Here is a 15,261-nt window from a genome sequence, read left to right on the forward strand (position 1 = left end):
GTTACAAATCTTTAAATTACTCTGCTTGTTCTATACTATAACACGCATGTATTATACATATAAACCTTCCTCTTGAATCACTCTATCTATTGCTGCTACTGTTAAAGCTTCATTAAAATCCGTTGCGTAATTTAAAAGATACAAGCGAACAGACAGCGGCTGTGATCTTGTTTTATGTAAAGATGTAGAAAACAATAGTTGTCTCCTCTCCTTCTACATACAAGCTTTAAAAAACTTTTCGCTTCACATATTAATGTTATGATTACTGTTGGAAACTCCGACAAAAATAGGTATTAAAACCTCAATTATTTACTTCATAATATCACAGATAATATAATATTACAGATAATATAATATTACAATAATATTTAAATATAGAACGCTGTGTTTTCATTTGTTTTAAAATGTGCTCGTTGAGATTCACACAATTACTAATAATAAAATCCACACAGAAATACCGTACACGTTTCTCGTCCGACTAAAAATTTCATTTCGCCATTTTCTTCTTCAATTATCTAGTCCGTGGCCATAATTCATAATCTGCGAGCGATTTTTAAATTACCACTATTGGTAATAACGTATAATTTAGGTTGGCTCGTTAACTCTTGGAACTCCAAATATTGTTATTATAAATTGACATGTGAATGAGTTGCTGTTACTTTGCGATTTTGTAACAACCAACCGGTTATGGTCGAAATGCTTTACTCGTAAATATAAATTGTCCACATATACATTCATGACTTATTGCATAAAACAAGTGGTGGGAAAGAGTGGGTAAAAAACCGAAGTCCTATTGGATGTTCAGTCCAGATGTACAGTCAGCTGAATGTTACTGTCAGCGCCGCACTACAGGCGTCAGGCGATGCCGACAGCTGGTCGACAAGATCATGTAGAGTCACGATTCTCAGCAGTGAGAGAACGATCAAAAAGAGAAGTGGGAGTGAAATATTTTGATTACGGGAGGCCTGTATTCAAAATATATATCAAAAATACAATGTACAAAATTAACAATATTAATAGAAACAGAAATAGAAATAATCTTTATTCAAATAAACTTAATATAAGCACTTTTGAAGTCACATTTTTTTTATTCTACCGCTCATTCGGAACGCAGACTCATCACAAGAAGAATGAGCATGAAACTTGTGCGTTGCCCTTTTAAATAAATATTGTTTTAATTAGATTTTTATTAACGACGATTAGGCGACAATCAACATAGAAACCGCTACGCACTTAATCTCAGTTCAATCAGATAACATTGTCAGCGCTATGAATTTCATTATCAATTATCAAAATTACAGACTATTATAAAAAACCTAAATCTTTTTTAGATAGGTTTATTTCTCGTGTTGATAACGTATGTTGTAAAACTGTAGATTTATAGATTACGAGGACATATCTAGACTCATTTACTTGTATCTCTAAAAGCGGACTTAGTTTTGAAATGTATGAAGATTACTCCTGTGTGCCACTAGATGTCGCTAATCAATATTGTTAACGTTTCTACAACGCGCTATTAAGATTTTTTCCCTTTCAATAGGGTGAAATTGTTGGACTAATCTCGGTACTCTGGTTTCCCTTCAAAACGTATAAATCTTTCGCCTTTTACTAAAGATTTCCGTGGAGGGGAGCACTCAAATGAGTCTTACTCGATTTTTTGTTAGCTCTACTTCGGTAGTGCTACTATAAACTGGTCGATTGCGTATTAGCAACCAAGGTACACTGAGATTGTACTTTGGCGGGCTTGGTGGTCCAGTGGTTTAGCATACCGCCTTACTTCCGATGGTCGCGGGTTCGATTTCTCGCACGTCACAAATATTTCTATTCATTAATAGTATGTTTCGGTTGTATATCTATTTACAAAAAAAAATATCGAAATATTTATATCAGTTGTCTAGTACCCATAACACAAGCTCTGCTTACAGTAGGACTAGATGGCGCTATGATAATTGTTCAGGGTTATTATTATTAAAATGTTATTATATTATTTATTTAGACCAGCTCACACTTGACACTTGACAGTCATTAGAATCCGGTTTTACCTGCAGTTGGTAATACATTTGTCACAGCGGCGTGTTCCCGGGACGGCAGTGTTTGTTGATCATGTAATGTTTGTATTTATTGCACGGTCAGGGGCATATCTGCAAAACGATCTATACCACTTACGACAAGTGATTGGTCGCCAATATCTTTTAACTTGGTGTCGGCGCGAATTATAAACTTTAAGCGATATTAAACATATTGTTATATGTATAACAAATGTTATTTATTGACGGCCTCGGTTGTATAGCGGATTAGCGCGCCCCGTTCGTTCCTATAGTCGCGGGTTCGATTCCTCGCACCGCACAAACATTTGTATTCATATATGATTGTTTGTAGTCCATCTGGATGTTTTCTATGTATGTAATTTATGTACTTACCTACAAAAAAAAGTATCTATGTATTTGTATTATTTGTTTAGTACCTATCCATAACACAAGCTTTAACTAGCTTAAATTGGAACTGGATGGCGCTGTGTGAATTGTTCTTATATATATATATATATTATTATTATCTAAATATATATAACTCAAAGGTGACTGACATAGTGATCTATCAGCGCACAGCCCAAACCACTGGCGTATTGAGTATGTCTGAGAATCGGCCAACATCTATTTTTCATCCCCCTAAATGTTAGGGGTAGTCCACCCCTAAATTTTTTATTTTATTTTTTAGACAAAATTTTTAGTTTCTATTTTTTTATGATACAACATACAAAAATACATACAATCCTAAATTTTCACCCTTCTATCATCAACCCCTATTTTTTATAGCGTTATTAATTTATATGGCATAACAACGTTTGCCGGGACAGCTAGTAAATATATATGTATATATAACTCAAAGGTGACAGATATAGTGATCTATCAACGCACAGCCCAAATCATTGGACGGATCGGGCTGAAATTTGGCATGCAGGTAGATGTTATAACGTAGGCATCCGCTAAGAAAGGATTTTGATTAATTCTACCCCCAAAGGGATAAAATAGGGGATGAAAGTTTGCATGAAACTTTCTCAATTTTAAACCGATCGGGCTGAGACTTTGTATCCATAAAGCTACTATGACGTAGGCATCCCCCAAGAAAGGATTTTGATAAATTCTACCCCTAAGGGAATAAATTAATGCGAGCGAAGCCGCGGGCAAAAGCTAGTTAGATATATAATCTAATAAAAAATTACGTCAAAATATTTTTCTGTGCGCAATTAAGAGTTACTTATATTATTATTATTAATAATAATAATCTTTAATATCTAATAATAAATACACAGAAAAATATGTATTGAAGGATTCAACGTTTAATAATGTAACGCTGTACTACTCGTATTTATAAACTTTTGACATATTTTTCACCATAATTTTAATATTTACCTTATACTTTATAGATATTAACATTTCTCTCACTAAAATGTGCAGACACGTGGCGGCGTGGTGGGCAGGGTCATTGGGCTCCCTAAAATATGGTCGAGCGCAGTGATGGCTGGCTCATCCGTCATACTCGTGAACGAGTGCTTGTCTGTGCTGGTCTGCTCTTATCACTATGACTGATTTAATCTTATTGTTTATTTATATTTGACCCAAAAAATTAGTGCTGGTTGGTAGTTTGTATTCACACGTTTCGACTTGTAAATGTAAACTTACAAGGCTTATTTACATAAAAGAGCAACACACAAGTTTCTTGCTCGTTCTTCTTGTGATGAGACAGCTTTCTGAACGAGTGGTAGATAAAAAACAAATTGTTATGACTGTTCAAAAGTGCTTAAATTAAGTTTATTTGAATAAATGATTTTTCTATTCTATTCTTTCGACTAGGTTGCACTATCCGTGGTCACGAGCTGACTGCCAGTCTCGAAACGTCTCGAGAGGTAATTTATTTACCATAAAATTATTCATGTTAAAATCCGTTGAACTATACTTATAGAAGAACATAATTTGAGAAGTTTAGAAAGACAGAATACGGTATAATAGTGTTAAAAATATATATTAATAGTGTCTAATATATAATTGATTTATCGTAAGAAATAAAAAATCCTTCATTTTGTATCCACTAAATCCCAAAAAAATATGACTAAAGTTGGTTAGCCTATACGTCGTCGACACGACGCGAAGCAGAGTAGTACTTATTGTAAATTACAAGTATAATAATAATATATAATTAAATCTATTAAGTTTATTCTAATTAGGTATCTAAAAACTATCTTCAATCCACTCATGACTTGTACCACTGCGGACATGAGAGTGAGGCGCGACGCACGCGCATCCTAATCTCCAGCATCGTTTCTGCTAATTGATCGGCCGCACCTGCCCGCCGTCCGCCGTCCACCGTTCACCGTCCACCGTCCGCCACCGAGCGGCATCCGGCAGGGTTGCCAATCTAAGGCATACAGCCTTACACCTCTAAAAAAATTCTAAATTAAAAAATAATTTATTTATGTAGGACATTTTAGCTGCTTATGAACGTCAAAAAAAGTGGCTTTTATGTGGCCATTGATAAACCACGAAGTCCACAAGAAACCTCGAAATAAAAAAAGAAAATAACAGTGGATCATATGTACAGGATAATTAAAAAGAAAAAAAAGAGGCTAAAAGGAAGTCGCCACAAAGGAAGCGGCACATCATTACGTAGTATAAAAAAGTCGCCGTCACTGTCTGTCCGTCCCTATGTATGCATAAATCTTTAAAACTGTGCAACGGATTTTAAATCTTTTTTTTTAATAAATAGAGTGATTACTAGAGGAAGGTTTATATATATATATATAATACATGTACACCCGAGCGAAGCCGGGGCGAGTAGCTAGCATTACTATAAATTAAAAAAAAACTGGAAACCGTATTTTGTTGAATCCTCTCACTGTTGGCATCCCTGCCAAGCGGCATGCGGCAGGCCGTCTGCTCCATACGCTATATAAAATTCTTCACTTCTCATTTATTATTACTCTGCTCTTATTTTCTTAGATTTCAGATAAACCCACTCTCTAATACCATCTCTACTATATAAGTTCAAACTCATTAATAATAATAATTATATAACTTTTTATTGTGCACAGAAAATATATTCAAATGAAAGAAATTAATTATATTAATTTCTGAATATTGAAGGATATACATTATAATAATTCCTTGTATTACTAGAAATATATGGAAATGAAGAAAACACGTCTTGCGACTACAAGACTCAACATTATAACGAACAAAGACAAAGAATTGAATAGAATAGAATAGAATAGAAAATCATTTATTCAAATAAACTTAATTTAAGCACTTTTGAATAGTCATAACAATTTGTTTTTTATCTACCACTCGTTCGGAAAGCTGTCTCATCACAAGAAGAACGAGCAAGAAACTTGTGTGTTGTTCTTTTAAATAATCCTTGTAAGTTTACATTTACAAGTCGAAACGTGTGAATACAAACTACCAACAAGCACTAATTTTTTGGGTCAAATATAATCATGCAATAAGATTAAATCAGTCGTAGTGATAAGAGCAGACCAGTCCCTACAAGCAGCACTCGTTCACGAGTATGACAAAAACACATTTACCCACATTTGACACACAATTGTTACATTACTTGTTTTGTACATTGTAATTACTTGTATGCGAAAGCATATAAATACAGGGGTCTAGGCTCCGACTATGATTTTGTCCCATTCGGTGTCGAGACCCTTGGTCCGTGGGGTCCTAGCGCTATAAGACTTTTCAAAGAAATAACGAAAAGGTTAGTCGACATCACAGAAGACCGAAGAGCTGGCAGCTACCTTGGACAAAGAATTAGTCTAGCTATTCAAAGAGGGAACTCTGCCAGTATCTTCGGAACTTCTAAAGGGACCCCTTTTAATAATATATTTTAGTTATTGTATTATATTTTTTAAGCTTTTTAATTTTAGGTTGTAGTAAGTATTATATAAAGGTCAATGAAATTAAGGCCCATTACACATATATACACACACTAGCTGTCTCGGCAAACGTTGTTTTGCCTTAAAATAAAAAAAAAAAATTAGGGGTGGACTACCCCTAACATTTAGGGGGATGAAAAATAGATGTTGGCCGATTCTCAGACCTACTCAATACGCTCACAAAATTTCATGAGAATCGGTCAAGCCGTTTCGGAGGAGTATGGGAACGAAAACTGTGACACGAGAATTTTATATATAAGATTACACAAAAATGATGTACAAAAGGCGGGCTTATCGCTTAAAGTAATCCTTTTTATAGATTCTTGGAAGATATATACCTCATTTATATATAGTGATTGTATTTTTTTATTTATTAATTTTACACAACAGGATGTCTTACAGAAAACATAGTTTTATATTGATGCAATAAACTATGTAAGTAATGCATCTAACTAGATTTTAATGCTTAATTATTATAAACACAAAATGTAATACATTCATAATAATAATATAATAAGAATATCTAAGGATTCACACAGCGCCATCTAGTTCTAAGCTAAGCAGACCTTAGGATATGTTTACTAGACAACAAATATAAATACATAGATACTTTTATACTATATTATATTATATTTTATATATTATATTTTATATATATATTTAATTATACATACAAACATTTTTAATAAATTATTAATTGCACACTTTAATCCACTCAACACTTACTTACTTGTCACATTTTGTTGGGTTGACGGGAAGATATCCTCTTTTCTTAACATAATTTTTAATAATCATACTTATATAAATTAATTCAAGTGCAAGAAAGAATATACAAACATGAATAAAAATATTTTGTACCGTCCGAGGAATCGAACCCGCTACCGGGTTAAGTCTACACTGGTAGACCACCGAGAGCGAGAACCTAAATTAATCGACTATATTGTATAGTAGGCTTGTTAATATACTCTTGTACATTACATAACGTCTTATGAATGCTCCATTAACGTGGTGGCCTGGTGGGGCAGTGGCCAGATAACAATGTGGTGGTGAAAAGCAACAATAGCACTGTACGGAGTGGAACAATGCGGCGCGAGAAGCCGCGGGCGGAGCGTGTATGTACTAGGATGTGAGATGCTCTCAAAGTTGGACAGACATGTCATACTATAAACGAGAAAGTTTGTGAGTATGGATGGATGTATGTTTATTACTCTTTCACGCAAAAACTGCTGAACGGATTTTGATGAAACTTTACAGTAATATAGCTTATATATCAGAGTAAACATAGGCCATAAATTTCCCGCGAGAGAACAGGTGGTTATCTAATATTAATAGCTATTTCATTATATAGTCTTATTATAGATTGTTACTTTTTAAATTAATTAATTTTACTTTGTTTTGTATGTGTATATTAAAAAATTTATATCAGTTGTCTAGTACTAATGACACAAGCTATGCTTAGCTTGGAACTAGATGGCGCTGTGTGAATTGACCTGAAATATTGCTATTATTATTAATTGATCAAAACATCCTAGTCCTCGGGAATGACAATTTAAAAGCGGTATCACAAGCGTTACATGATAACATGATGTCATGATGAAGTGTTCATATGAACACTTCATCATGGCGACGGTTGCAACTTACCATCAGGACGGCGACGGTTGCAACTTACCATCAGGACGGCGACGGTTGCAACTTACCATCAGGATGGGGAAGTGGATTGTTAGTAATATGCACTAATGACCCCATTGCTAGCAATGTAATGTCAGGTTGACCTCCACGCGGTTCCCCCTGGAAACCATCGTGATAAATTCTTTGTGAATTTGTCACGATGGGCTAACTGACCTGACCTCATATATGATAAGATTATCATCCTCTACTGGTGCCCCGCCAGCGTAAACCATTAGCGTAGGTGGGTGCACCATTCCATTATCATCCATAAAAGAAACTTACCATCAGGTGTGTTGTATGTTTATACGTCATACTCGTGAACAGATGCTGCTTGTGGGGATTGGTATTCGGGTTACGGACACTAAATAGACTATTTTCCTTTAACAAAATTGCAATAGCATATGCTGGCGGTAGCTATTATCCCAAATTTGAATTTAAAAATGAATCTGTATTATTGTAAACACGTACAATCATATTTGAAAAGAGTACAAGCTTCTCATTTCTTCAAAAGTGCTTAAATTAAGTTTATTTCAATTAAGGATTTTCTATTCTATTCTATTCTCATCTCGAATGCACTCCGAAGTGACGGTAGATTTGACATATCATAAGTCTGTAATAGACCAACATGAATCTATGTAGATGCTACAGGCGTAATACCTGACAATGGCCCAAAACCCTCAATAAAAAATGGTTGTTCAGACTTGTTCTAATTGTGGCATATCCATTCCAAATTTCTCTCATCGTCGACTGGAGGGCAACTATTAGAGCGTCTGGTAGACAATATGAGAGATGTTAGATTACGTGACCATTGTTTTCATGAGGTGGCGGTCAGCTCGCCTGAACAGTACAACTTAGACCACACCGGCCTGACCATTATAATGTTAATACTAGATTTAAAGACAAACTTGCTGTCCCCAAGTATCGTTTAGAAAAAGCCAATACGTCTTTCATGGGAATAGGTATAAAAAATTACAATAATATTAATACTAGGTTTAAAGACAAACTTGAAAGAACAAAACGTGGATTTTAACTTTATTTTTCTAAAATGAAAGTAGCCTAAGCTTTTCCTTATTACATCACCTACCTGCCAAAAAAGACCCGTCAAAAGCCAGGCATTTCAGAGATTAGCCGGAACAAACAGACAGACAGACAAAAATTGTAAAAAGTGTTATTTTGGTGTATTATGTAGTGTATTTATATTCATATGCATGTAGTAAAAAACGGTTATTTCAATATTATAAATAGACACTCCAATTTTATTTATATGTATAGATAGATAAAAACAAGTCGTAATAATATAGTATAATGGAAGTGGTTTGTTTTGTTTATTTTTATAATTCTAAGACGTAATGTGCTCCAAATTACATATGTCCCATTCATATGTGGCAGTTTAATGAGCGGCAATTCAATTGTAGACTCTTCACCTGCATTTTCTTTCATTTCACGGGGAATATGACGTATGTATACTTTTTTAATTGAAGTTTATAACATACTAGTTTGTTCTCACAGCTTCGTCCGTGTCAACTTAACTGGGTATGATTAAATATCCTCACTAATATTATATATGTGAAAGTAACTCTCACTGTCTGTCTTTCTCGTTTACTCGCCAAATATTCTTAACCTAGTCCCTGAGAAAGGAGATAGGTTATTTTCTAATGCGAAAAAACTTGTAAGGGGTTGAAAAGGGGAGATAAAAGGTTGTATGAAAGTATAATTTTTTAAACTAGAAGTTTGAAACATAGTTCTAGGCTGTTTATGAAATATAAATCAATATGACATTCAATAGAGAGATAACTCTTAATAAATTTTATGGAAATTCGTCATATTTTAGCTAGAACAATGAAACTTTTTTATCTAACTTTTTTTTTAATTACAATATTAAATAAATCGTCGATTAAATAGAAAAATTACATTTTTCAAAATTAGAAGCTAGAATTGTCTCCTTTTATATAAGTCAATTAAATTAACCATGTCGTCTTAATCGTGATCTCTAAATAATTTTAAAATGATATATAATACTTCTGTGTAAATTTAAGACTTTATAGGAAAAATAATTTAAATAAATAAAAAGAAAACTTCAAATGCTTGTCTTGTAAAAAATGTACATTTTGAATATTGCCATTTTTCTATTTAACCGACGAAATCTTTATTTGGTCAAGGTCACGATTCCACGCGGACGAAAGCACAGATAGTAATTAATTTTGTTTTAAACATCTCACATTTGACATTCATGATTAAATTTCCCGCCAATTATTTTGTTTTTATTATAATTGACATATTTAATAGTCAGATAGATGTAGTTTAAAAACTTAACATTCTAAATTCAAATTTGGCCTTAACATTTTTTAATACGTACAGGTAATATATTTTTTAAAAACTACAAAATTAAAATAATATAACAACAGCCCGTAACATATGAATGCCTACAGATTATATATATTTTTAAAACATTCGAATTTCAAATATTTCTAAACAATTGACGCTACAGATGGCCAATAGATGATATATTTTTTAAAACTCTACATTCGAAATTCAAATATTACTAAACAATTGGCGCCACAGATGGCTAACCAAGGACTTTTATTATCTGTACCATGTGAATGAAGAGTCGAATATTTATACCTGTCAAATCTTCAATTAGAAATTGATTATGATGACGTGTAGGTAGAAAATCATCAATTGTTCATTAGCGCTCGCTCCATCATCATCAATATTAGCAATGCTATTAGCTGCGGTTTCACTCACTATGTCCGACTGTCTGTTGGATTAGATGTGACGAATTTTTTACAAATAACTTTGATTTCACCTATGGAGAAGTTCTATTCCAATGTTATCTATGCTTATTTCCTACTAGCTGTACTCGCGACTTCGTCCGCATGAATTTAACTTAATTTTTCTAAAATAAAATAAATTTTCTACAATAAAACTAGACTAAGTTATACCATATTCCATAAGCTACCTTCCAAAAAAAGTCCTGTCAAAACATGTGCAGCCGTTACAGAGATTAGCCGGAACAAACAGACAGGCAGACGAAATTTTCTACAATAAAAATAGACCAAGTTATTCCTTATTACATCAGCTACCGTCCAAAAAAGTCCTCTCAAAATCGGTACAGCCATTTCTGAAATTAGCCGGAAACGGACAGACAGACGAAAATTGTAAAAAATGTTATTTTGGTGTATATACCGTATTTATATTCAAATGCATGTAGTAAAAAACAGTTATTTCAATATTACAAACAGACACGACAATTTTATTTGTATGTAGAGATGAGTACCTCGGGTGATGACAAATCCGTACTGGTCATATGTACAACAGTTACCATATAAGTACCACACGGTTGATCATCACCAATCTTGTTACCAATTATATAAAAAAAAGTTACCTATTACCGTCCATTACTGCACTTGATTGCATGCTAACCCGTTGATAATCACTCTCACACTTTCTTCTCTGTACTTATTGTCTACTAGCTGTTCCCGCGACTTCGTCTGCGTGGAATTTTACTTTACTTTTCTAAAATAAAAGTAGCCTAAGTTACTCCTTATTACATCAGCTAACTGCCAAAAAAAAGTCCCGTCAAAATCGGTCCAGCCCTTTCAGAGATTTTGAGAAGGGTTTTTTTTTCGGACTACTCTAATGCTGTTGGCCGCAGCTGGCCTTTACAGCTTCACCGGACGTTAGGGGCGAGTGCAGATGGCACTCCAAACCTGCGGAAGGACTTATGGAGCGGCTGAAGGCCAACTCCTGCCTGACGGATACGACTTTAGTCTGAGGGCACCACTACGGGTTCGAACCTCGGCTCAGGCCGTCGTAATATCGATCCCCGTTTGAAATGGACGGGGGATCGATCGGAGGGGACAGAAAAGGGAAAGATCCGACTATGCATTTTTAATTTTGATATATATTAGTTTGTGCTAAATTATTTTTAAACGTGATTTATAAAGGTGTCACTTAATGTTTTGAAAAGATTTGGGTACTTTCTTACTTTGTACGTTTATAAAATATACTATTCAAATTCAAATTCAAAATATCTTTATTCATGTAGGTCTATTACAGACTCTGTTTTAAACTTGACGCGGTCATTATTTATACGTATAATTAGTAAAAATCACGGGATCTTCTAATATTCAAATTCAAATTCTTCTAATGCCTGGAATCCAGTGATTGGTTTAATTAAACAAAAACAAAAAACGCGATCGAAAAGTGTATTAAATGTACGTAAAGATACTGTGATGTGTGCCGAGATGAATATCGAGCGAGTTCCAGTAGTAGCAACAAACGAAGACGTGTGAAGGTAGACGCATATGTCTGCCCATAAAAAGATTTAATTTTCCATCTACCCGCTGCTCTTCAGTTTACCCGTGATCATGGTGGTTGAAACACTACCGAAATATCGGGAACTCAGCAAATAAATATAAAACGTGGTAACATCCCGTGATTTTTACTGATTATACGTATTACAGACTCTTATGATATGTCAAATCTACCGTCAGTTCGGAATGATTTCGAGATGAGAAGAACTGAAAAGAAACTCAGCTCGTATTCTTTTCAAATTAATATTATACATGTTTACAATAATACTGAATAATTTTTAAAATCAAACTTGGGAGAATAGAATGACTACCAGCCTATGATATTTCAAAATTAATTAGTTATAATTATTAGTCTATTACTCACTAAACGATTACTTGAATGACGAGTGTGCATGGCAATAGTTGTTCATGCACTGAATTTTCATTTAATGTTAGACATAGACACCTATATAAAAATACATTGTAAATAAACTGGCTTTAAAAAAAAAAAGTAATTCAATTGAGTTTCTTGCCAGTTCTTCTCAATTGGAACTATATACCGAACTGGACGGTAGGGAAAAAATAAAATTATAATGTAAAAATTTGACGTTCATAAGCGGCTAAAATGTCCTACATGAATAAATGATTTTTGAATTTGAATTTGAATTTGAAAATAGTATATATGTATATACTGAGAGCTCATTTTATACTGGTTATTGGAGTTGCCACTTTACGTGTAATTTTTAATTACCCAAGCTTGCAAAATCATGGGCGTAGGAATTTAATTGAACTTGTCGTATTAATTTTAACCTTATGTATTTACTGTTAAGGTCTAAATTTAATTAAATGTGCATATTCTAATTTTGCAACAATGAAGGGACTATTCTGTAATTAAGAGACAGTGGTAATAAATCTTTTGTATATCTTGAAACATCATTTTAATTGTATTGACAACAAAATTACCGAGTAAACGTACGTTAATTTATTTCTGATGCAGCTATATTAGTGTTATAATTGCGAAAGATTGTCTGTCTGTCCGTCTGTATACCTGATTGTTACATTTTCGCAAATAAACTTTTATCTAAAAGAATAAGTGAAATAAGGGGTTGCAATATGTAATTTGTAATTTCTCATTATTACTTAAAAATATATATATATATATAACAGCGAAATATGCCTGCGCAATATAACCATAAATAAAAGATTTTAACCCATTTTCAATATTTTGATATCATAATTGACTTTTTCTATAAGTGCAATTTTGCAATTATATATAAAACAATATACATAGTATAAAACAAAGTCGCTGTCGCTGTCCGTCCGTCCCTATGTATGCTTAAATCTTTAAAACTACGCAACGGATTTTGAACCGTATTTTTTAATAGATAGAGTGATTCAAGATGAAGGTTTATATGTATAATACATGTACACCCGGGCGAAGCCGGGGCGAGTAGCTAGTATATATATGTAGTATATACGAAAATCTGTCTGTTCGCTACCTTATTACAAAATCAAATTGTGTCACGAAGTCGGATATAGGAACATGTTTTATCTCAATATTAATAAAGGGGTTGAAATAGGGGATGAAAATTTTCAAGACGAAATCGCCTGCAACACCTAGTGTACCACAACATTCATTTAATTCCATAAAAATTAGCATAGTTTCGAATAATTTACGTATAATAATAAGATTTCTCACGGAACAAAGGACGCACATCAGTTTCTTTGTTTGTCCGTTTGTAAAAATAGTGTGACATTTTGTAATAATTATCCCACTTTAAATGCATTCCCATTGTTTTTTGAAATGCAACAATTATGCAGCGGATAAATGGCCGAGTAGCCGTGGATGGGCAATTATTAAAAATGCAAAACTAAAATTAGTACCGGCATGACAAAGTCTTGCAACTTAGGCTGGATTTCACCAATCGCAGTATGAACAAGTTCAAGGAAACGGAGTTCAGCGTAAAACTCGAAAAAAAGAAGGTTGATCACGTTTTACTTTAAATGGAATTCACCAGCGTTATACAGATCGCGTTTACCAAAATGCAGTTTAGATTTTCATTCGATGCAATGGGTAATTTAACTAAAATAATTTTAAGAAATATTTGCAATTCAATCATGAGATAATTAGGATAAGTTTGTTAATTTTTAATTTAATAAGCACCGGCGACTACAAAATATATAACAACAACCGTTACCTATAAACGATGTAAAACGTTATTTTATTGAGATTTTTTTATACTACTGGAAATTTCTTTTTTCTTTGATATTATAATATCGGGAATAAAAAACAATATATTGTTGATGACTGTTTGAAAGATTTGAAATTATGAATTTGAAAAATTTTATTGATGATTTTTTGACAACTGACAACTATTTTAAATACGTTTAAAGAGTTAACCATAATCGGGCATTCAGAATTTATAAACGTGTTTAGCGAAATTTGTAGTGGTGAAATAGAAAATGAAGCTTTGAACTCGTTTAAACGTTTTAATCGCGTTCAGCTAGAACTAAACGTAATCAGTTTGTTTGGTGAAATCTAGCCTTAATCTCCAATTTATTTACAATTAAAAACCGAGTTAAGATGAAAAATACATAATTACTTGTACGTACATGTAAATGAAAAATTAATTTACAATTAAAAACCGAGTTAAGATGTGAAAAATACATAATTATTTGTACGTACATGTAAATATGATACTCATAATTTAGTCTGACACTGCTTTTCTTCACCCTGCATGCTACTGAAATGAGAATGTTGAGGTGGATGTGTGGTGTGTGACAAGAATGGATAAGATAAAGAATGAATACATTAGAGGAAGTATGAAAGTGACGCCGGTGTCAGAGAGGTTGAAGAGTAATCGTCTATCATGGTATGGACATGTAATGCGTAGGAACGAGGATAATATTTTAAGGAAGGTGTTACATATTAATGTGGATGGTTATAAGGGCAGAGGAAGGCCGAAAAAGAGATGGATGGACTGTGTGAAAGATGATATGGTAAGAAAGGAAGTAATTAACGCGATGACTGCGAACAGGGATGAATGGAAGCGAAAACATATTACGCCGACCCCAAATAAATGGGATAAGGAAGAAGCAGATGATGATGAAGACTGCTCTTCTTCACCCCATAGAGGGGTGAAGGTTGCCGGGGTGAAATGTACATGCGAAATTCCCAGCTCCGGGTATAGGCGCTTGCAGGTTTCTATATTCAATACTCTTTTTTTTACTACGACGGTGGCAAACAAACATACGATCCATCTGATGGTAAACGGTTACTGTAGCCTATGGACGCCTGAGACACCAAGGATGTCACGTGCGCGTTGCCAACCCTTATGAAACTTTAATATACCCTTCTTGAAAAAC

The 15,261-nt window shown here is 33.6% G+C and overlaps 1 non-coding gene across 1 annotated transcript; it reads left to right on the forward strand.

Moving 5' to 3' along the window:
• The first annotated feature begins 1,564 nt into the window (after positions 1-1,564).
• Positions 1,565-1,682, forward strand: LOC131850046 (U5 spliceosomal RNA). Its single transcript, XR_009357822.1, has one exon. It is a non-coding gene; the product is annotated as a U5 spliceosomal RNA (small nuclear RNA).
• The last annotated feature ends 13,579 nt before the right edge of the window (positions 1,683-15,261 follow it).

This window comes from Achroia grisella, unplaced genomic scaffold, assembly GCF_030625045.1.
Source record: "Achroia grisella isolate CSIRO2021 unplaced genomic scaffold, CSIRO_AGI_Agris_v1 utg1056, whole genome shotgun sequence".
Lineage (NCBI taxonomy): Eukaryota > Metazoa > Arthropoda > Insecta > Lepidoptera > Pyralidae > Achroia > Achroia grisella.